We start from the raw sequence: 22,126 nt of genomic DNA, 5'->3' as shown, positions 1-22,126 counted from the left end.
ATTCTTTTCTTTTAAAATGATTTGACATAAATGTGGAACATGAAAATGTGTGCCATATTTATGGTGAAAAGTGATGATGTTACTAAATCATAAGATACTTTATAGGCTTTAATATTTTTGTACAATAACATTTTTTTTATTTCAGCGATTTCCACACAGATTTGAAAATGTGTGTACATCAGTGAAACGTGCGGGTTGTATTCGTATTCTCAGAGCATATTGTATTCTAAAGTGAATATCTGATTTATAATTGATCTGTAAAATGATCTAAAGTTGATTTAGGTGTAGTGGCCCACTCTGATCACGCCAGTTATTTGAGTTCGGAAACTGCGACAGCTGACAACCTTTCCAATTCTCAGCACGCACAAATGTACAACGTGTTTGCATGTAACTGTGCTGCTAGTGTGCCTATGTGTTCAGAGGCTAGTTGAGTATCAGTACAGTAGAGTGGGATTGGTGCATTATTTCTGGTCTCATAATCTCCACAGATTGACCACATTGGGAGCTGTCCATTCAGATCTCTCCAAAACATGGTGCTGAATATTAATCAGATCGCCTCCTGTGCCAAGTAACCTACTGGCTCTTTCGCTTCTTTCCAACGCGCTGTCTGCCAATACTTCCGAATGAAATAATGTTAACTGTAGTACCGCTAATTGGTATGTTTACTATGGTAATAGTAAACATAGTTGTTCTACGGTTGTTTTGTTGTGATTTATTTTTTGACATGAAATTCCTAGCCCCACCCTCTGTCAGAGGAATATTTAACTGTGTTTCTTCAAGATTATGTGTCCTTATATATAAATATATAAGTCATCCAAAGTCGAGAAGAACTAGTATAAAAACATGATTGGACATACATTAATATAGGCTAAGTGTAAACGGCAATAGACTGAACATATATACATAAAAAACATACATGCATACACGTGTATTCCTATAAGTATGCGTAGACTATAATACGTGAAGTATCAGACCGAGTGTGAGCGTTAGCGCTAATCGCACTGATAGAACTCAATTTGAAAAAGCGGTACTAATCCAAATTTTCATCGTTAATCCCGTGATCTGTTCGGTCCCAAATGGGAGAAAGAATTAAACTCTGGATTTTACACAAACTGACCTCGATTGTGACGCATTTTTGACCATCTGTGGGGAAAGACAGTTTAGGGGTCATCCATAAATAGCGGCAACATGAGGATTAGGCTACAAGTCCCAATGTACAATGCTTGTGTAAACCACTGCTCTAAAGAGGGTAGGCCTATTTGCTTATGCATGGTACACTATAGAGGTGGAGGTATTTTTTTAATTGGAATTAAAAAGACTATGGCTTTTCGAAGCATTCAGTGGGTTCGGTGGAATAGGGTACTATACACACTCCTCGTCAAGTGAAAAACACTTCAAACGTCTATAGTTCTCGTGGATTTTTTAATATTATTATACCTCCAACGTAATCCTCACAATTGTTTCCCCTAAGCGCAATTTAAGGTATTGTGTTGGGTTTCTAATAACTAGCCTGAAAGATTCGAGTACCTACACTAGTACTTTTTTACGTGGGCCCTTCACGCTCCCTATAGCTCACACTCAGAATGCAACTGCAATAGTTCAGCTTGGAGTGCTCTAACCGGGGACGCATTTCATTCAACCCCAAACTACTTGCAGCAATAGAACCCACAGTGGCGCTCAAAGAGTGACGTGTCCCTCAATGGCTGGAGCGGGGTTCTGGCTAATTGGTTTGATTCAATGAGGGATACAGGATTTGTGAAAAGTCCGAGAAAGGTTTTCCCACGATCAGGCGGAACTCTTCTTCGGTGAGGTTGGAGACGGTTTATATACAGCCATTAAAAGCGAGCACTGGTCAGTGGTGAGGGAGGAGCTGTTAGGGGGAAAATTGAGCCAATGGTCAGGAAATGATTGCTTAATATTGCTAATGCAGGCACCAGCATTCCGTATTGCCATTAGATAAATCGCGTTTTGTCTACATAAATGCGAATACGAAAACAGACCACTGACGGAAAGCAGGCCTGTTGTCACAGAAAACAGAATTTAAAGTATATGAAATAAGTAAGCGAAATTAAGTTTCAGCGATATGGACAGCAATTCTGAGGCATATTATTGACTTTCATCCTTAATCTGGACTGGTGATCGCTCATCACAGATAATCTATCTCGTATCAAGCGCTCACATTGATGGGAAGTACCATAATAGCCGTAATAATGTATGAACCAATTACAATCAAATATAGATGCACCCTGTGCACTTGTTATTAAGTTTAAAAGGTATAACAATTTATCTATTGATTTAATATCTTCATAAATCATATTAAGGAATCATAGTGCCGCTTATTTGGCCTAAAGCAATTTTTCGCTGGCATTATTTTAAGATTCTGAGATTTTGATAAAAATCTATATATTATGAACTCATCCTTCTAAAATCCACCCCTCAAAGAAATTCTCAAGAAATGACCAAAAGGCCTTGCTGTGTGGCATAACGTTGCGGCGGTTGATGCTGCAGTACATTCACATCCACAGTGACCCTGAAACTGAACCTGCCCGATTGTTGGAGAACCCTTGACACAATTGTTTTATTACACATTTTATGATCTTCCCCTAATTGATGGGGTATGTCTGTTCCAGTGGTTATATAGCAAGAGAGCGGCAGCATTTGCATTTGAGGGACAGAGAATCCACTAGCCACATGCCCTATTGTCTTGTCTCACTGGCAGGGGTGAGCACTGTTTCTAGTGTGTGTTTGATATCTGTATTTGCATGTGTTTCTTATGTACTATGGGTTGATTTTGCCTCTATGCCACCTAAAAAGCCATATATGCCTTCACCATTTTGTGATTAGTTTATGGGTGCATTTTGGGAGATTTTGTATTTTGTAAAAAAAAAAAAAAATAGGCCTACATTTAAAGATATTTTTGTGTAGCCAATTTGGAGAGCCAACTGCCAAAAATAATTCTCTGAAGTAATTCTTAAAAGTTTTGAAAATGAATTTGGAAAAAAAAAATACATCAGAATTGGTCGTAGATTTCTTTATGGTGTCAAAAACATATTTCCCTAAACTAGTGAGGGTAGAAAAATGTGTAAAGATTTGTGAAGGGGACATGTATAGATGTAAAGATATCCCTTAGAATTTCATAGCAATGTGTGCATGTTTGCATAAGCATAGAATATTGACAATCATCCTATGATCACACGGAAAGCCTATTTTACTGTTAGGAAATGCACCTTAATTGATTTTTAAGAATGTTGAGAATTAACACGGAGAAACTAGGATTGGTGTGAATGATATTGCCGATGGAACTGACATAACTGTGTTTGACTTACTGACTCCAGCAGCACAGTGTATAACAGTTAAAAGTCAGCCCAATGCATATATTTCAAGACCCCAATGATAACGTTTAGTAGGGTGTTTAGTAAGGACTTTTTCCTTACCTTTTGTCATTGACTAAATGTCCATCAAAAATATCAACATGGAATTTTAAATCAAGAAAAGATGATGTGATGCTTATATAAGTTCATATATACTGCAAAATACTTGTGCAATGCAATTTGTCTACATTTTGAGGACTGGATTAGTTACACACCATTTACATTAATTTCAGTATTTGACACATTTCTGGTTAATCTTTAACTAGCAAAGTAGTGCTTTCTCAAAGTTGTTATTCAAGTTTCGGATCAAAGAGTATGAAATTCAGTTTAGCCATGTCCTGTATGCAGCTTGGTCATACCCTTTCTACTACTGTTACTTTGGAGGTTGCCTGATTCTGAATCATTAAACTGCGTGTTCCATTAGCGCATCTCGCTATGGAAACTCGACACAGATGCCCAGGCAGCGAAACACCTCCTCACTCACTGACACTGTCTGACCCTTAAACCGGCTGACTTTCTGAGATTTGGGATGGTGGAGTGTATTTAGGACCCTGTGGTTTTTTTTTTTTTTGGAGGGATTTTACCAAGTCTGGCTCTACAGGAGGTTATGAGGTTATGATCTCATAGAGGTTATGATTTACCTTCTGATCCCGTCAAGCATTTCAACCCACTGCAAAAATTTCAGACTGACCGTACTTTTTAATGGCAATCTCATTATGCCAGTTTTGACTCATCCATACTCTGGAGTATTTTAACTGGTGCCTACCCTTTCTGTCCCATTTTACAGCTCGCAAATGACCCTATATCTGACTGGAGGGTACAGCTCCGGTCACAAAAAAGAAATTAAAGTACTGTAATGTGTAAACCTAACATATTACACATTAAATAATATCTTGAGTCTCACTTTATAAAGAGTGGAATAATGCAACACACAATGCAACTGCCGGACTGTTATTACCAGATATGGTAGGCATCCAGTGATGAGAATAGTTATGCTAACATTGATCCTTGACATAGTCAAAGTATTATAAGGCATACTGTTTTCTTGGGGGGGTATGTTTTCAATAGCTTCAAGTTCTTATCAATTACTATTATATTAATGATTAAATGAATAAATCGATTAATTAATGTATTAAAATAATCAGTAATCTAATTATAGGAAACAGTTCTAAAGAGTATCATTAGTGCAAAATGCCCCTGTTATTTTCTCCTTCCATATTTAAATATAAAATATATTTTACTAAGACGCACCATATATTCTGTTGTGCCAATACTTTAGTGTATTGCAGTTTAAGATAGAGGTGTTTTACCTTTGGTCTCATTGTGAGGCCTCATTTCTGTCTTAATATTTATTGAGCGTGGGCTTGGTACTAACACAGTGGCTCATTTCCATACTGCCTGCTTTCATGTGGGCAGCTGTAGCACCTCCCAAAGCCCCTGTACAGAATCAACTCCTGTGCGTACAACAACCGCCCATTATTTTCAAGGGGCAGGGACATGAGCCTTTTCCACAGAGGCTGTCTTTCCTTCCTCCTGGAACTCACACACTCAAATGCATGGGCTGTGCTTGGCTTCATGGGAGTTCTCACTCATTAATTAGAGCTTCCGGGTGTAGTACTCTAGACTGTCAGTTTCAACAGGTAACTGAAAGTCACAAAAAAATTAATTCTGCTTATTTTGGCTTAGCTGAAAAACCAAGTTTTTCCTGTTCAAAACCATGACAGTTAGACACATTTTCTAACCTTCTTAATTTTGATTGTGATTACAGAAGTGATTTCTATAATATAAGATAAATTTACATACATTAGTCACATGGTCATGGTCTTTACTCTTTTTATGTTGTCTAGGCTGGACCCAGTAATTGTCCGAAACCATTCCTCATCAGTCCAAATATATCATCTGAAGCCTGAAGTTCCATTGCAAATGATATGGCAAGAAGAACAGGTAAGCCAATGGGGAGAGCAAATCCTTCTTACATACAAAGAGCCAAAGAAAAGACTTTGAATTTAAAAACCACACCCTACAGGGATCTGATCTGCATACCGCCTATATAATGGGTTTCTGGGGACCAAAAGAAAAAGTAAATACAAAATCAAATTGTTTTCTGATGCAGCGATGAAAGTCAGGAACCTGACAATGCTGCAGTCTTGATTAGAGAGGCCCTGTGACTGTATGCCCCCTCCCTCCCATTCTGCACTGCTTTGCTGCAGTGCCCTGCCTTCCCCAGGTCTAAGATGAAGATGCATAAAGCCTCATGACTCGTTGCCGTTAGTGGCAGCGTGACCCAGATCTGAGCTGGTGCTCCCTGTCGAAGGCAGGTTCGCTTGGCTTCTGCACCCCACTGTGTGCAGGAGCACCCGGAAACAGCACAGAGGAGGAGGAGGAAGGTTCAGCATCTGCCTCAGTCATTTCTATGCTGCGCAGAACTTAGCCTGTTTACAAAGAAGATGTCTCCCCGTTCTGTCTCGTTCACATTTCTGCTTTGTTTTTGGGCACCCACCCCCACCTCCCGCCTTCCCCCAATATCCAGAACCACATAACCCCCTGGGTTTCACAGAGGCCTGCTACTGTATTTATAAGAATATAATTTGAATCAACCCTGTAACCACATCCAATATCACGTACATTAGGAAAACCTGTCTAATACTAAATGAAGACTTCATTTCTAAAATTATTTAGTAGTTCTATGTTATATATGCATTATGTTGCATTACTTTCTTTGTTATCATTTTGTGGAAAGCTAAGGGGTCTGGAAAAGGGTATGGCAGAGGGCTTTTTCAGCCAAGACTGACTCTTGCATTTATTTTAAAAGCCTTTTCCACTTTAGGATTGAACACAGGTCACTCGTCTGTGTTGAAAACTCCAATAACCTGCATGTGATGCTGACAAAGCTCAGGAAATTTGTTGAGCCATCATGTTGTTTGTACAGCAGTTATAGTGAAAAATATGTCTGATATGAAATTAATCTATTTTCCAATGTATTTGAATTCAAGTTCTGAAGTCATGGTATGCCAATCTTTTATTCTCTGTAATATTTCGAACAGGTCTCAGAACAGGTGAATTGACTGTGTGCGCATGTAATTAAAGGGAACAGAAGGCTTTCGTCAACCTTAATACTTTAACACTAGTGATGAGTGAAAATAAAACAAGAAAAATCAATAACCTTTTTCTTTTTTGCAGCATTGCAGTGGAGAAATAATATATAATATGCAGAGTCTATTATAATTAAAATATTATTATTATAATTATTATCCTTTACATTTGCAATTATAAATGAGAATTTTTGTAAGAATTAAAAATATAAAACATAATGAATTATATCAAATGTAGAAAAATTAATATACTACTTTAAATTCTGTACTATACTGTACTATCCACTCCTTTGAGTCAAAAAGCAGTTATTCTTTGTCAGCATGAATTGCAAAAATGGCAACTTTGCCCAGCCAGTAAGAGCAGCATAAGGACAATGCTTCTAACAACGAATCAGGCTTGTGGAGCAGTTGTTTCCTTGTTATATTTACCTTCTTCTAACACACTGCATAGCTTAGGCACACAGATAATACGCATTTGTTTTGTAATTGCAATGTATACAACTCAAGTGGATGCACACCCACACAAGGTACCAGTCTGCACCTGTCTATGTGCAAAGTACAAAGCCACATATGTGCTATTGCTAGACTGAAATCACCAAAGCCTGTTCTAATATCACACAATCCATTAAGATTACAATCAAAAGCTTTATCCTGCAAACAACCGTGGGACTAGTAGCTCACAGTGCAGTAACTTCTTGGAGAATACAAAGGAATTACAGTTATTCCATCCCTGTGTTGTTTTCTTCTAAAGAAACAGATTATACAGTAGTTGCCATGGCATCGGCTTGGCAGTAATAAAAGGGGACTGTTTTTAGAGCTTTATTTTCTTGTTTCCCCACAGCGACTGGCCGTTATTCCTACCGTGCCTTGATGGGAGGAGGGGAGGGGTGGGGGGGGGGGGGGAAATGGCGCAGTCGTCAAAAAGAAAGGAGGAAAAAGAATGGCCAACCCCTATTCCCCTTTCCCTCCCACCTCACCCACCCCTGGGAGCCTTTAGTGCCATCTGTGCCCCCTGAGAAACCAGAAAAAGCAAGACACTTCCACCCAGTGCCAACGGGGACAAAGAGGCTGCCAGTCGCCGGGGCCTCCGCCCCTGCCAGATGCCAGAGAACTGTACGACAGCGCGTGTGTGTGTGCTGAGGAAGCCATCTTGATGGGAAATCTTGCTTGCTGCTCCTAAAATGGCTGTGTTGGCACGAGGTAGGTTGCACCGTTGCCTTCTATCAGAATTGGGTTTCTCTATATACATTAGTCTTCAAATGCAGCCCTCCCCCCTCCACTCCCCCTTCCTTCGACTGCTCTCACATTCTCGCCTATCTTATCTGGCTAATTACCGGAGAGGGCTATGGCAAATGCAAAGTAAATGAACTGGCACGGGCAGGAGGGAAAACTGCCATCTCCCTTGTCATTTTCTGCCATCCCTCCCCTCCTTCCCCATCTCTCTTTCATTCTCATGTAAGTGCACTGCCACAAACCTTTCATTTAACATGGAATTGTCTTTTTCTTGTTTTTTTAGCAAAATATCAAAGCGCCTTCCCATAACACATACTGTAACACACGCATTATGTTCCCTGAAATCCGTTAACGCTCCGCGCTGTTACAGTACACCTTTGTTTAAAAAAGCATTGCATACAATGCCCCTCTCCACTCCCTGTTTTGTTTGTGCCCTTCATCTCACAAATCTCTCTCTCTCTTTCTCTCTCTCTCTCTCTCTCTCTCACACACACACACACACACATACACACGGATTTATGTAAATTGCAGATGACATAAATCAGGTCATTAGAGATTATGTACTCTCAGCTTCTAACCACAGGACTAGGATGGTTCGGTCTTAAGACAGGATCATTTAAAAAAATTAAAAATGTATATTCCATGCAATAAATCTGTTTGAGGTGTTGTTATAGTCTACTGAAGTCTGATGAGAAATGTGTTTATTTGATCAAATACAGTTTGATCATCTACTTCACCATGATGTCCCTGGACTTTACATGTCTTAATTTGCATTCCTTAACCTGTTTCTACATAATATTTATATTTCATATCTCAAATATGAGAAAAAAATTAGAACTATCTCATTGTATTGAGAGAACAATTATTATTTAAAATATTAGTTTTAACTGTGCCTCTGTGCTTTCCTCATGTTACTACTCCAATCTGATTAAGCTAAATACAGATTAACTGTATTTTTGCTCAACGTCAGTTGTTTTTTGAAACCTACGGCTCTGTTAAAATAGGATTGGCAACAATGGTTGAACAATAAATTGCATGTATGAATTGTACATTAATATTTTTCTTTTTGTTGTTATTGATGTATAGTTTCTGAGGATTCTCTCCTAAGTTCATATGTTTTTGGTCAATATTTCAATATTTATTGAATGCTCATATTTTGAAATAGCAAATATGCCTGCAAACAAGCACATTTTCAATAGGCGATCAAGTAAAGTAATGAAAAACAGGTGCTATGTTATTTTTATCTTTAAATATGACCATAAGTCACCTTATGTCCTGAAACCAGATCCAGCAGAACTTCCACTACAATATTATTCTTACAGTCAAAAGGGTTCTCACAAACTTATTTTAATCTTAAAATGAACATAACATAATGAATATTTATTATAAAAATATTTATAAAAGCAAACAATTTGAAATGAATAGATATGCTTTAATGAAGTGTGAGATTTGATTTATTTTTCATTGTTTACTTTCAGATCTTCAAATATTATTTCAGGGTAGAGTGTGAAATCATACTTATTTCAATATCCGTTTATAAACGGAAATGTATATTCTTTAATTGCTAACAGTGGTGTCCTGCTAGGTTTGCACAAAATCTGGCAATATACACACCTTTAGTCAGTGGCATGTAAATATAATTATTTAGAATGCTTGCTTGGTAATTATAGCTTCTACCCAGCTACAGCATATTGCATTAGCATTTGGTTGCTATTGCTATAAGTGTAAGTAAGAACGTATGCAGATCTTATTTGACATGATTAGTATAAATTGTGTTATGTAGTATTTTGAAATGGTGGGTCTATTGGAAGTATTGTGTGATTTCATATCCTCCATCTTAATATGGAGTGTATTGGACATAGCTCACTGATTGGCTAGTGCAGGAATTTATTATCTGTCATCATAATGTAACTCCTTGCAAGTCACAGTGAATCAAATGCATGTCAGTTTTATCATTATTACTATACCCAGAAACTCTGGGAGAACCAGGAAGACATATGCATATGAGACTGACATTACAAGGGACAAAATACTGTACGGCTCCTAAACCTTAATGAATAAGGGAATAGGAAGAGCTGTTGCAATTACAGCCATTGATTAAATCAGTGTGAGGAGCATTTCGTGCACAACTGCTTGCTTGTGTGTCATAAGCACAGTGTTACAGTGAAGACAAAGCCTGCATTTTACTGTGTGCATATATGTAGCTTGTGACCAATGAAATGGGGGGTCGAAAAGAATGTGATGTGAAAATAGAAAATGGACCAAATATAGGGTGTGATATTAGTTAGACATATCCAACAGCCAGAATACCGCAGTCTTATGTAAATCCAACACAGAACACTTGTTATGACTGGGGGTGAATGCAGACGCAAAGCGGTTTGTCTGTGATTTACACTCAATTAATGCATGAACGAATGAAAGAATGAATGCGCATCACCTTCGAATTAACGAGAACACTTGTATCGGAATAGGCATTCATCCCGCTAAAAATGTCAGAAAAGAAATCGCATACTTACGGATCGCAGAAGCACCTTGGCCTATTTAAAATTCGATGCCCAAAAGTAACCGATGAAGCAGGAGAAAACCCTCGTCATACCGACATGTTAGCTATATTTAACATAGCCCTTTAAAATATGTTGCAAAATAAACACGCCTTTACACGATACGCTATAGAAGTGTGTGTTTATTATATTGCAGCTTGATTTTAAAAAGGTAACATATTTTCGTCAAATATAATCTACTGTATCGTTGGTCCCACAGAGATTACAAGTGAAAATACATGGGAGACAATAAAGCAACCGCTGCTGTTAATGAATAAGACCAGACAAGCTCCTCTTATTAACATAATTGCATTGAAAGGAGTAGAGAGGGGCAGAGCCGTCAGTTAAAGATACAGCAGCACCTTCCCAGCACGCGAGCAGCAGTGCGTTTTCCTGTGCCCTGTCTGCGGGTTTTTTTGTTATTGGCATCGGCTCTGAATAACCTGAATAGGCCTGATCAGATAATTTTTTGCAGTGTATCAATGTGGTTATGGATGTATTACAGCTGTTATCGTGTTTATAACGTTTAGCTTATGTTGACATCTGGTATCATTTGAATCGCGTGTATGTAGTTAAACCACACTGGACAAACAATTCACATTACGACATATAAAATTATGCATTACCTTTCGACTACAGGGGCATGTGATTTGTAAATGTTCTGTGGATAGTGAGTAATGATACATTATCAATGTCACATGCATTCAAAAAGGCCTGAATTCTCACCAAGCATGTCAGTGTACCAAAACTAGCGAATCTAAACATATATTTGTCGTGTGCTTTTCAAAAGAAATGATGCTCAACAATGAAGAATAATGTGAAAATCTAAGTACTGTACCACAACAATGTGTTGCATTAGATTATTGTTATTTATTTATTTATTTATTTATTTATTTGTTCTTTTGGGAAATTCGTTTATTGCAATATCAGCTGATATTAGTGAGTTTTAATGATAAATTACCTTTTGTATGGTAATTTTGGGCATGTTATCACACAAGTATTCATAAACATACACCCAATTTATACATTTATTTTTGACCTAAATATGTACCGTCTGCGTTATCCTGTATTAATTATATATACACTAAAGGAATATGAAAGTAGAGCGTCATTACATGTTTATCAGTATAAATATGCAATATTGCAACTCAGTTTGCGATACTAAAAAGAAAAAACATGCTTAATGCACTTTTCGGCATAACTGCATGCAGATATTTTTAGATTGTGCCTACTGTTCCTTTAATATCCATCAGTCTCTAATTAGACCCACTTTCTCTCCTCAAGGGGGAGGGGCTTCTTCGGTCCTGTTTTGCATTTTCACCAGCACCAGTTAGCTGAGCTGGTGCTGTTCAAAGAGAACAACGAGCCTGTATTACAGTCGAGGACGAAGGTTTGCGGCCTTGAGCTCGACATCGAGTGTGTCGAAACGCACATAAAATAAGTACAGTGTCATTATTAAATCTAATAATCATTTTTCCGAATTTGAAGGAATTAATTATACCCCGCAAATGCATTGCAGTTTGGTGGTTGCGTATTTATCTGCAAATTTGTGCACGCGCGTATATATTTACGTGTGTGCATTTGTGTGTTATTCATGCACTAGCCGCACTGTACGCACATTTACCTCTGGTTTAGCACGCGCAATGGAAATTGAAAGTACACTGGTTCAAGGGCATTCTGTTTGTGTCGCCGAACATATTTATTTGAAAGGTGTGTTGTTATTTGTGCCCCTCGTCAACGTTAACAGTATTTCTGCTAATTACATCTTGCAGAAGGTTATGCTTATGCATATTATGTCCAGTTCTTATAGCATTTGAAAAATAAACCAGCAGACCTCATTATTAATAGGTCATACTAGGATAATAATGGACATTCTTCATATATAGGGTTTATCATATTCAGTTATCATATAAGTACAGAAGTGTTACATTTATTTATATATTTATTGGTTTGTTTGTTTGCTTTTTGTTTTGTTTATTGATGCAAAGCAAAATGAAAATACTGATGCAAAGCATGCTTGGTTAGAAATAACAAATATATTAGGCAGGTAGTCAGTTTATCAGCCAGATTAGCATAAAGGAGACATAGTTAATTTCTTCAGGAGCTATATAGCTCTGTCAACATTGGCAAAGCTAGTAAAGAGAAGATAGATAAGCAGGTAATGGATTCAAGCTTGCATTGTATGTTCAATTTTTAAAAAGTTGTGTCATCTGCTGATATTGATCAACACAGGACTGATTTTGCAGATGGAGTTTTGTTGTCCTGCAACGTCAAGCCTGAGGTTGTGTTTCATTGGCATGGCTTTGGTTGCACGCAGGCTGATGGGCAGTGTGCTGGTCTACTCTGGCAGAAGACAGTGCCTCCGGCATATTCCCTGGGAAGCTGCTGTGATACTATTCCTTATGATCTGTGCACTGATTTTAATGGCTGGGCCTAACTATTTAACCGATCAGGGAAAAGCTATGAAACATTAGACAATGGTCAATCAAACCTCATTTCAAGTTTCTGATCCTGACAAAAATAACTCTAAAAAAGGTTTTACATGGATATGAAAGGCATTTTTGTGAGAGTATTTGAGATTTATAAGTTTTAGAAGCTCTAAGAGTGATGCAAAATGCATTACAAATGATGATTTTAATCATGGTTTTATTGGTATTACCAGCACTGGCTTAAACATCGCACATAATCCATCCTAATGGTGGTGGTACTACTCTGTAGTAGTAGTGATGATGTTATACAGTGCAATAACAAAATTGCAGTGCTGGTCTGATTTGACACCCAATGACCATCAAAGCACCTTTAAAAAAGTGTTCAGTGACAACAGGAAATTAACCTGTATGCTTTTCATGGGTAGGATAATAGAACTTTGCTACATGGAATACACTAACAAAAATAGTATGTAGTAAGAATATACGCATGGGAGTGCATTTAAAAGAAATAGATTGTGTTTGGTGCATTGAAGTTTGATACAATGCATGAGTAGCTCAAGAGAAACCCAGGGCTATGGTTTTGGATCAGCAATAAGCTTTGCCGAGTTAACTGCACTGTTGCAGGGGCCCAACCCCAGACTGAGCGAATACAGCTTAGCTTGTTGTAGCATTATTTCACAGCTAATAGATTCTCTCCTGAATTTACCCTGTAAACAGAAGCACACATGCAGCAGCCTTCATAGTCTGTGTCGAATCCTCGGACATTAGACATTAATAAATGAATACCCTCAAACACACACACGCACACACACACACACACACGCACAGTCCTCACACACTCCAGCCTTGAGTAAATGTTGTTTTTTGCCCCTGGTGTTCAACAACAGCGTGAAACAAAAATGTGAAATGCGAGGTCCCCTCTCTGAGAAGGGAGTGTGCAGCTGTAGGCTCTGTTAGTAAACAGTACATGGTTGTCCACATTACTATTCCGCTCGGCTTTCTCCCCTCCACAATGGCCGCATTGTGAGCGGAGCACTTGACAAGGGTCCACAACCCCTTCTTTCCCACCATTGTCTGACTTGGTGCAGTTGGAGGCAGAGGTTGGTGGGGTGGGGAGAAGAGGTGGTGGGGGTGGGGTAGACTGGGTGGGAAAGGACTCCCAGACCAGACAGGGCCAGATGCCTAAATTAGTGTCAAAACCTTGAAAGTGTTGAGAGGACAAGAACTCTCTTTGTTTTTTTCCCCCCTCTGAGTGTGTGTTTGTGTGCTCACGCAAATTAGTTTGTCCAGTTCCCATTGCATGTCTGATGAGGCTGTAGGCCCACGGTGACTTTCACCACTCTTGGTGCCACTGTATCTGGCATGTTTACAAGGCATAGGTATTTGCACCAGTGCATATTGACACAAGAGCCACATACATGTGTATTTTTAATGTACACAACATGAGTCTTGTAAGGAATATGATTGCACTGCAAAATCTTCATATATCACTTGTAGTTTGGTGGTGTATATAAAGCAGTGAGCAGTGCAGTGCAATTACATTAATACATTTCGAATTAAATAGTAGTTGATGCATGATAGGAAATTCAGAGTATCATCTGACTCAGCTGTATTGCAGAGTGCAGTTATGCATGCTATTCCCTACTCTTTTTTCTTGCATTACCTCAGAATAGCAACAATAGTGTTTCATCAATACAAACAACAACATGGTTATATGATGTATTACAGATGAGGGCCATATCTGTCCCTGGTTTTCCTGCCAACTTCTGGCCTTAATTACTTAATTAGCCCTGCGTTTACACCATTAGACATTTTAGCTATATTTCTTGATGAGAATATGACCGACAGTATAGGGACTCTTCTTGTGTTCCTATACGAAACATTTATATGATACATGATATATTCCACGAGTGAACCAGTGTTGGTGTGTACAGCTCATTTAGCCAAGGTAATTGGTGGAAATGAAAACCTCCATACACACTGGCCCTCCAGCACAGGAATTGCCCATCCCTGATGCATGAGGGTCTGGTGGAATGGAGGTTGGTGATTAAAGCTACTAAAGTCCTTCACTGTTTCAAACCGAAGCAATGTAAATCATCAGCGCTACTGAGAATGAAATAAAATTTAATAAATACATTTTTTTTAAATGTAGGTGAAGTGATACACATATTTGACACATTTAAATGCAAAGACATATTGCGCATTTCCCTGTTTTACTAAAGACTCTGTTTCGAAAGAATCACAATCTTGTACAGACATGTTGAGAATGTTCACAATAATTCTGTTCACGTCTTATTTCTTATTGTATATAACAAACATGTCTGTTTTGCATATTCACTGAGGGAGCAAGGACTGCTTCTGGACTATTCACAGTGGAAGGTTTATTTCTAAAATGATTGGTAAAGAAATTCTAGCTGGGAAAGGTTCTTACTAACACACAGCTCAACCTTCAAATTAGCCTTGCATCTATCTAAATATTGTTGGTCCTCTCACTGCAAACCTACCCTAGCTTGGGAAGTAGGGTTTCGTTATTGAAATTGCACCGTGGAAAATGAATCTGTGTTGATTAAGCAAATATTTAAATGTGAGGAGGTGAGCAGACTACACCCTCTCCCCTTATGCTCTGACGCCACAGTTGGGCTTGCAATTAATTAAGCCTCCATTACAATATATTACCCCCATAAAAAGGGAGACAGGGAAAGAGAATAGGAAAGAAAGCAGGAGCCGAGGTTTGCACCAAGGCGGACGACAGTATTTCACGGCAAAACAAAGGAGAATGAGGAGAACGAGGACGCTCACAGGAGCTGGTATAAAAAGAGTGAGAGGTGCAGAGACAGAAAAAACAGAGAGGGAGAGAGAGAGAGAGAGAGAGAGAGAGGGCGCAACAGAGGGGGCAGGAGACAGAGCGAGAGACACGTGACATTTTACAAAACGAGACGCCATGTTTGAAATAAAAGAGCTTTAATTCTCCAAACTACATTTCGTAGAAGAGGCAGAATGATTACATATGTTGCCGTGTGCCAGGGGTACAGAACAAGCCTGCTAATTAATTCATCGATTATGAGTGGCTGTGTACTCACATCGCACGCAGGTTTATGCGTTAGGGATTGAAAGGGGGTGGGGAATTTGTGCTTGTGTGTGTATGTGTGTGTGTGTGTGGGGGGGGGGAGCAGTTGGGGGTGGGGGGAGCTACTGTCTGAGGCTGTCTGCGTTTCCATGTGGCAGACGTAGCAGCTGGCATGGTAATAACCGAGAGGCGAGCCAGAGTCTGGGATCTGGGCAGATTTGTCAGGTGCACTATAAACGTATTCATATTGATATTGAACTCCGCGGCGCTCGTTTGGACAAAAGCAAGATTCCATTTATTTTCGGTTTGCCGAGACTGCCGGTCATGTAAAAAGCTGTGACAGGTATCCGGGCCCTGTGATCATCCCCGCACCGTCAGCGAGCATTCATAACCCAGCAAACGGCCGTCCCCCACGCCACGCCGTCCTCCTTCTTCTGGCCGTCTGGACTGCAGACGGGGGACGGTTCCGTGACGGTTAGCGTGGGGGCAGAAGGCGTGTAGAACCCACCCCAGGTTGGCACAGCGTAGGGGAGCAGGGGGACCGGCGGGGCGGGCTGGCCGGCCCTCACACGGTGGTTGCATTAGCGACGGCGGACAGGCGCTCGCGGGGGTGCAGGGCTGAGACTCGGGGATAATGAACACAAAGCAGCGTGTTGCCTCCGAGCTCACACTTCCACAGCACTCTGCGGTGAGTTCACACGTCTCGCTCTCTCACTCGCTCGCCCGCCCGCCCGCTCGCTCTCTCCAGTGTCAGAGCTCTGAATCAGCCCCCAGAGTGGAACTGATGTTTTACCTTCTCTACACTTAAAATCATTCAGAGGTAATAGTCAAGCATTGTGTGCTTTGCTTCTCATAATTAAAGTTTTTCAACAGCACAGGGGTAGGTCAGCTTTCTGCTTTTTGAGGATGATTCTAAAGACTTTCTCTTTGGTAAAATAAAACACTAGTCGTCTGCATATGCAAAGCATTCATTAAGCAGTCTGGGTATTGGTATTGAATCTGTTCGCTCAGACTAGAAATTTAATGTGAATTGCCATTTTGTGTCAAAATGTGAGAGCAGCCAGACTGAAAAAAATACTAAGAATTGGTGGGACGTGGAAGGACATTGAGATCAGAGTTAGGATTCAACCAGGAACTTAACTTAAGATTCATTCATAGGCTAAGTGAAAAGGTACTAAATCTGGTTCTGTATGAGACACAAGGGTGAGTATTATATTTTAACCAAAATCTTGCACTATATTGTAATATGAAAAATAACGGCAAAGAATAATATTAAATAAAGTGATACTAATGCTGCTCAAGATGATATAATTGTACAAACTATTTTATAAACTGAAAAGGTGTTGTATAGCACACCCACTTGCAAGCCACTGTTACTCTTGTAATTGTGTACGGTGTGAAAACCGATTCTTAAATATAGCACTCGCTGCTGCTGGCTGTACTTATGGTTACTCATATATATACATGCACATGGACACACACACAACACACATACACACGAGTATGTGCAATGCACATATGCATTAGCACATACACAGAAACACTCAGATAGGCATGCACATGGGCGCATGTAACAAGTGCACACAAACACCCAGGTATAGACACACCACAAATGCATACACATGTACACATACGAAGACACATGAGCAGATACACAAACACACCCCCCCCCCCCCCCCCAAACAAAAAAACACACACACACACACACACACACATACATTCAGACAGACACCCACCAGCAGATCCCAGATAGAACTGCAAAAAAAGAAGAGCGGAATCTTTTCTGGGGTTTGTTTAAAGGAGATTGCGTGTCTTATGTTACGAGCCCCCTTCCCCCCATGTGGATACCTCAGCTGCAGATCCCTGCTTAATCTGAGGATAAGCGTGATTATCCCAGGCAGGGTTGTCCTCAGCTTTGTAACGGCGACAGGGGAGCTTTTCAAATCATTTTCTGCTGGCCGAGCGGCCGTGAAAGGCTGGGGACGGGGATTCCCGGATGCAGCCGCTGGCCGCGATCTCTCGGTGCCGCTGGCGAGCGGTGGAGCGCTGCCATGTCTCCCCACGCACCCCTCTGACTCCTCTCTGCAGAAGACTGCAGCCCGCACCGTGGGCTTCCTCCACAATGTACTGTACACCACAATACACCTCAATATGCACAGCAATACCCTGCACAGGACTCCAGTTTCTGGAGAATTCCCCACATTCCTTATTCATGAACGTGTACATATCAAATCCAGATTCTGTAGATAAACTTCCAATCTCCATTTCGCCAATACAGTGCACCAGATAAATCTTTCTTGCTTACGAACTGGCTTTGGTGTTGTAATCATTGGCCATTTTGTTTTTTGTGTTTGTTTGTTTTTTTGTTTTATGTTTTTTCTAATCTTTATTTTTGGGGGTAGGTGTTGTAAATGAGAAAAAAATGACATTTCCAAAGATCATTTTGAAATGTGTGTAGTTTTCCAGATGTCATACAGAATATTATGTGGACAGTATTGAAAAGCCATTGGTATTAAGACAAATTAAGCCTTGGTCATAAATCAGGGGCCTTGGATAAGTAAGTTCTAATGTAGGTCAAAACTCATCTAGCTACACTAATTCAAGTTTGCCTGAGACTAATCTACTACAAAGCCTTTCTTAAGTATCTTAAGAAGAAGAAATAAAGAAGTTTTTTTTTCAATCCCTGACATATTAAAAGTGGTAGAGAATTAAGTGACAGTTAATGTGCCTAGTGGCCTTTAAATATATAGATTGAACAGTCTCTTAAAAGGGAGGGAGTTTGATTAAATCTGGGACATGACCTGCTTTTTGCCCAATTCTTTTCCTTAACCTGTCCTTACAAATCCCTTTTCATTTGTTCAATGATTAATTTGCGTTCTCCCTTCCTTCTCTCCTCTTCTTGAGGCTTGTTATGGATAAACGTTTCAGTAATCTGGCCAGAAGCCGTCTTAGAAGTTCTCCAGTGCGTTATTTTGTGATAAAGCAATAGAAATTAGGGAGGACCTCTGACTTCTGGTAATTCCTAAAAGAGGAATATAAATTGAATACCAATTGCCATTTTGTGTCGCGATGTAAGAGCTGGGTAGTGATTGAGTTTTAAAATGAGAAAAATAGTCAAGGGGACACTAAAACACAGAACATGTTTCAACTATTATGATTATGGACCTTGAGATATAGCAGTCATTTAAATGTACTTTATTGAAACATATTTAAACTGTATATTTTTAATAACCGTGAAATGTGCTGTCCATTTAGCAGCAGGAGTTCGTGCAAGAGTGTGGTAGTGCACTGAATGAAAAGCACTTATAACTGGTACATCCTCATCTCATCCAGATGATGATGTCCATTTTAATCCACCTCATTGTCTTAGAGGCTTCTCTTTGGTACTTTCATACAGACTGGCAAAGGGTTAGGTCCTCTTCTCACTGTCAAGCTCCTGATTTGCACAAGCAAGAGCTGACTGTATTGACTGTTTGAGTAATCGATTGTATAGCTGAGAGAATGCAACAGGAAAATTCACATAATGGACAAGGCCATATTGTTAATCAACAGACTGAAACTCATTTCACTTCAAAGACTTATCTCCAACAAATAAAGCAAATAACGTTCAACTGTATTTGGTCACTTTGCATTGCAATTTAGCCTTTATAATGAATAGTAAGTTTAAGCAAATGTTAGTTGTTTCTTTTCTTAGACAGTATCAATCTGCTGTGAACAAAAGCACTGATAGTGTTTGTGCATAGCAGGAAGTTTAAATGTTCACACGGGAATTATTTGTCTGTAGCACAGCGGTTTGTGTTGTATATGAGACAGAGCTGAAAATTAATAATGAAATTTGTATTCTTTGTGTGCGTGTGCGTGTGCGTGTCTGTGTGTGTGTGTGTGCACGCACATGTGTGCAATTGTCACTGCTTAGTCTTCGTCATTAAAAACTTGCTATTTAAATAGCATGCTTATTATATATAGCTGGAACACGTTTATTAACCCCACTCATGTTGCGTGTTGCACAAATTGCACATATAATAATACTATATTGAATAAATTCTATATTGAGCTGCAGCAGTCAAGTTCAAGTTCACTGCTGTAGAAGTGTCTCCTCCTCGCTCTGCCCCACCCCCATCCGCAGCGCTGTCTCCCTGGCTGGAAGAGCCCTGTTGCCCTGCGGTGTTGCTATGGGAGAGAGGCTGGCTGCCTCAGCAATGCGCTGGTGAAAAGGCCGCCCTGTCACAGTGTCTGAGGGAAGTCAGGCTGTTCCCCTTGCAGCTGGCCACAGGCACACAGAGGGCTGCTCGGAGCCTGGGAATGTGGGCTGCCAGGGACCACTTTATATTCATCAGTCCTCCCCTCCCCGGCTATGACTTTAGTAAACAGGTCCCATCACACCCCCCAAATCTGCCCTGGCCCACTCGCCGGCTCACCCCTCCCCTAAAGTCCACTCTCAGACAGGAACAATGTGTCTGACGGGCTCTTTTTAGACTCACCGAGGACCTCTGTGTCTCTCAGTGCCTGTACCCCCCCCCCCCCCCCCCCCCTCAGCCCTCCCAGGCTCCCTCAGCCCCCCACTCTTTCAGTACAATTCATCCTCTTTTCTGCCCATATTGGCCCTTGACACAGCAGAAAACTCAGGCAAATGTTCAAGGCGCTCATACAAGAAAATGTGTGTGCATTATTGTTAGCCTGAACAGATATTTGATAGAAAACATGAAGTTGCTGTGTGTAAATTTAAAGAATAAGATATGTTAGCCTAATGCCTTCTGGTAGATACAGTAGGCATATAGGCAGTGTACCCTTTTGGACCTGAGCCAGGGCTGTGTGGCTTTCAGTCTTTATACAATGTGAATGGAGTGTAATGGTGCTAAAGACTCTGGCTGAGAACACAGGGAGCTGTGTGTGTGTGTGTGTGTGTGTGTGTGTGTGTGTGTGCGCGCGTGCATGTGCATGTGTGTGGGTGTGTGTGTGTGTGTGTGTGTGTGTTTGAGGTCTCATTCAAGTTTAAGGTCTGGGGACGAGTTAGGAGAATAAAGGACCGGTGATTTGCATAAGCTGCATGCTGTCTGGGGGCATGGGGAGGGTGGGGGGAGCAGTAAAGAAAAAAGATATCAGAACATAAAAAAGAAAAAGAAAGAAATCCCGCATTGTGGATATAGAGAAAGAGAGAGGGGGCTTGAATGAAGGAGAGGGTGAAAATTGACAGAGAAAGGGTCTTGCCAAGTCCCCCAGAGGGATTAAATTGTCCAGAAACCTCTCTATATATAATTTAGAGAAATTGGTAATGGTGGAAGTACACTGCCCAAGTGCATGAATATCAAATTTGAAGAGAAAGAGATTTTTATAAGTTGTGAAAACCTAATGAAAGTTAAAAAATGTAATGACAAAGTTAATTATTACAAGACTCACAAAGAACTTAAGCATACTGTATATTTGAATAATTGTGCACTGTTGAATGTTTATGGGTAAAACACCCTAACCCTTTCACTGGATCACTGTGAAAAGCATTTCAGGCCTTACAAATAAAAGGCAGAAATTCCAACCAGTCTCTTTCATGCATGTTTTAAAAAGATAATATTTTTGTATGATTATTAAGCTATTTTCCCATTGATCTATTTTACTAGAAACTGATATTGAATTGAACCCTGAATTTGAAAAATACATAGTCCTGGTCTGTACGTTTGAGTGATAAATTTGAGCAAAAAACCAAAGGCAAAAAAATGCCTATAAACACTGCTCCAGTTACACACTGAATCAAATGGGCTTTCCGTGTCTTTTCTTTTTTACACTAAATTCCATCTGGATGCAGAGAGCCACTTGGCCAGCCATGAGACAGTACCCAAGAGCAGCCCACTTATGGAGCAAATGACTTGATTATCATGTTATGTCTGGAAACAGTAATCTGTGATGTAGCCCCTGTGCCGGGGTCTGCCCTCTCCAGTCAGTGAGGAGCGTCTCCCCGGCTGCCCTGGCTGGACCCTGCGTCTGCGCTAGGCTATGGGAAAGCTCACTGAAGCTATCTGGAATGAATGGGAGCAGATGGTTAGGGTGTTGTACTTTTTAAGACGTGAGGTGAGTTACAAATGAAGTGAGGGTTCTCTGCCAAGCCGTGGTAATTTGGCTGGGTTCCGAGGGGGGAGGGGTGGAGCTACTCTCTCTCTCGCACTCTCTCTCTCTCTCTCTCTCACACACACACACACTCTCTCTCTCTCTCTCTCATGTTCATTTAATTCCTCTTTGATTTTCCCCTGCCCCCTGCTCCTGCTCATGGGAGGCAAGGCATCTCAGTCACAGTCAGTGTGGAGCTAAGTCTGATGGACAGGCTTGTAAAAGCAGGAGACACTGATGAGCTCAGGATTTGATGGAGAGATGGAAGTGGGGGAAAAGGTGGAAAAAATACTGACTG

At 40.3% G+C, this 22,126-nt stretch overlaps 1 long non-coding RNA gene across 1 annotated transcript in view; it reads left to right on the top strand.

Annotated features, from left to right (window-relative positions):
* LOC118228119 overlaps nucleotides 1-22,126 on the top strand; it is a 28,526-nt gene that overhangs the window by 4,335 nt on the left and 2,065 nt on the right. Inside the window, exons 3-4 of the long non-coding RNA XR_004765409.1 lie at nucleotides 5,219-5,315; nucleotides 7,305-7,663. This is a non-coding gene — a long non-coding RNA (uncharacterized LOC118228119). The remainder of the gene's footprint in view (nucleotides 1-5,218; nucleotides 5,316-7,304; nucleotides 7,664-22,126) is intronic.

This window comes from Anguilla anguilla, chromosome 5 (genome assembly GCF_013347855.1).
Source record: "Anguilla anguilla isolate fAngAng1 chromosome 5, fAngAng1.pri, whole genome shotgun sequence".
Classification (NCBI taxonomy): domain Eukaryota; kingdom Metazoa; phylum Chordata; class Actinopteri; order Anguilliformes; family Anguillidae; genus Anguilla; species Anguilla anguilla.
This window is presented reverse-complemented; position numbering and strand designations above follow the sequence as displayed.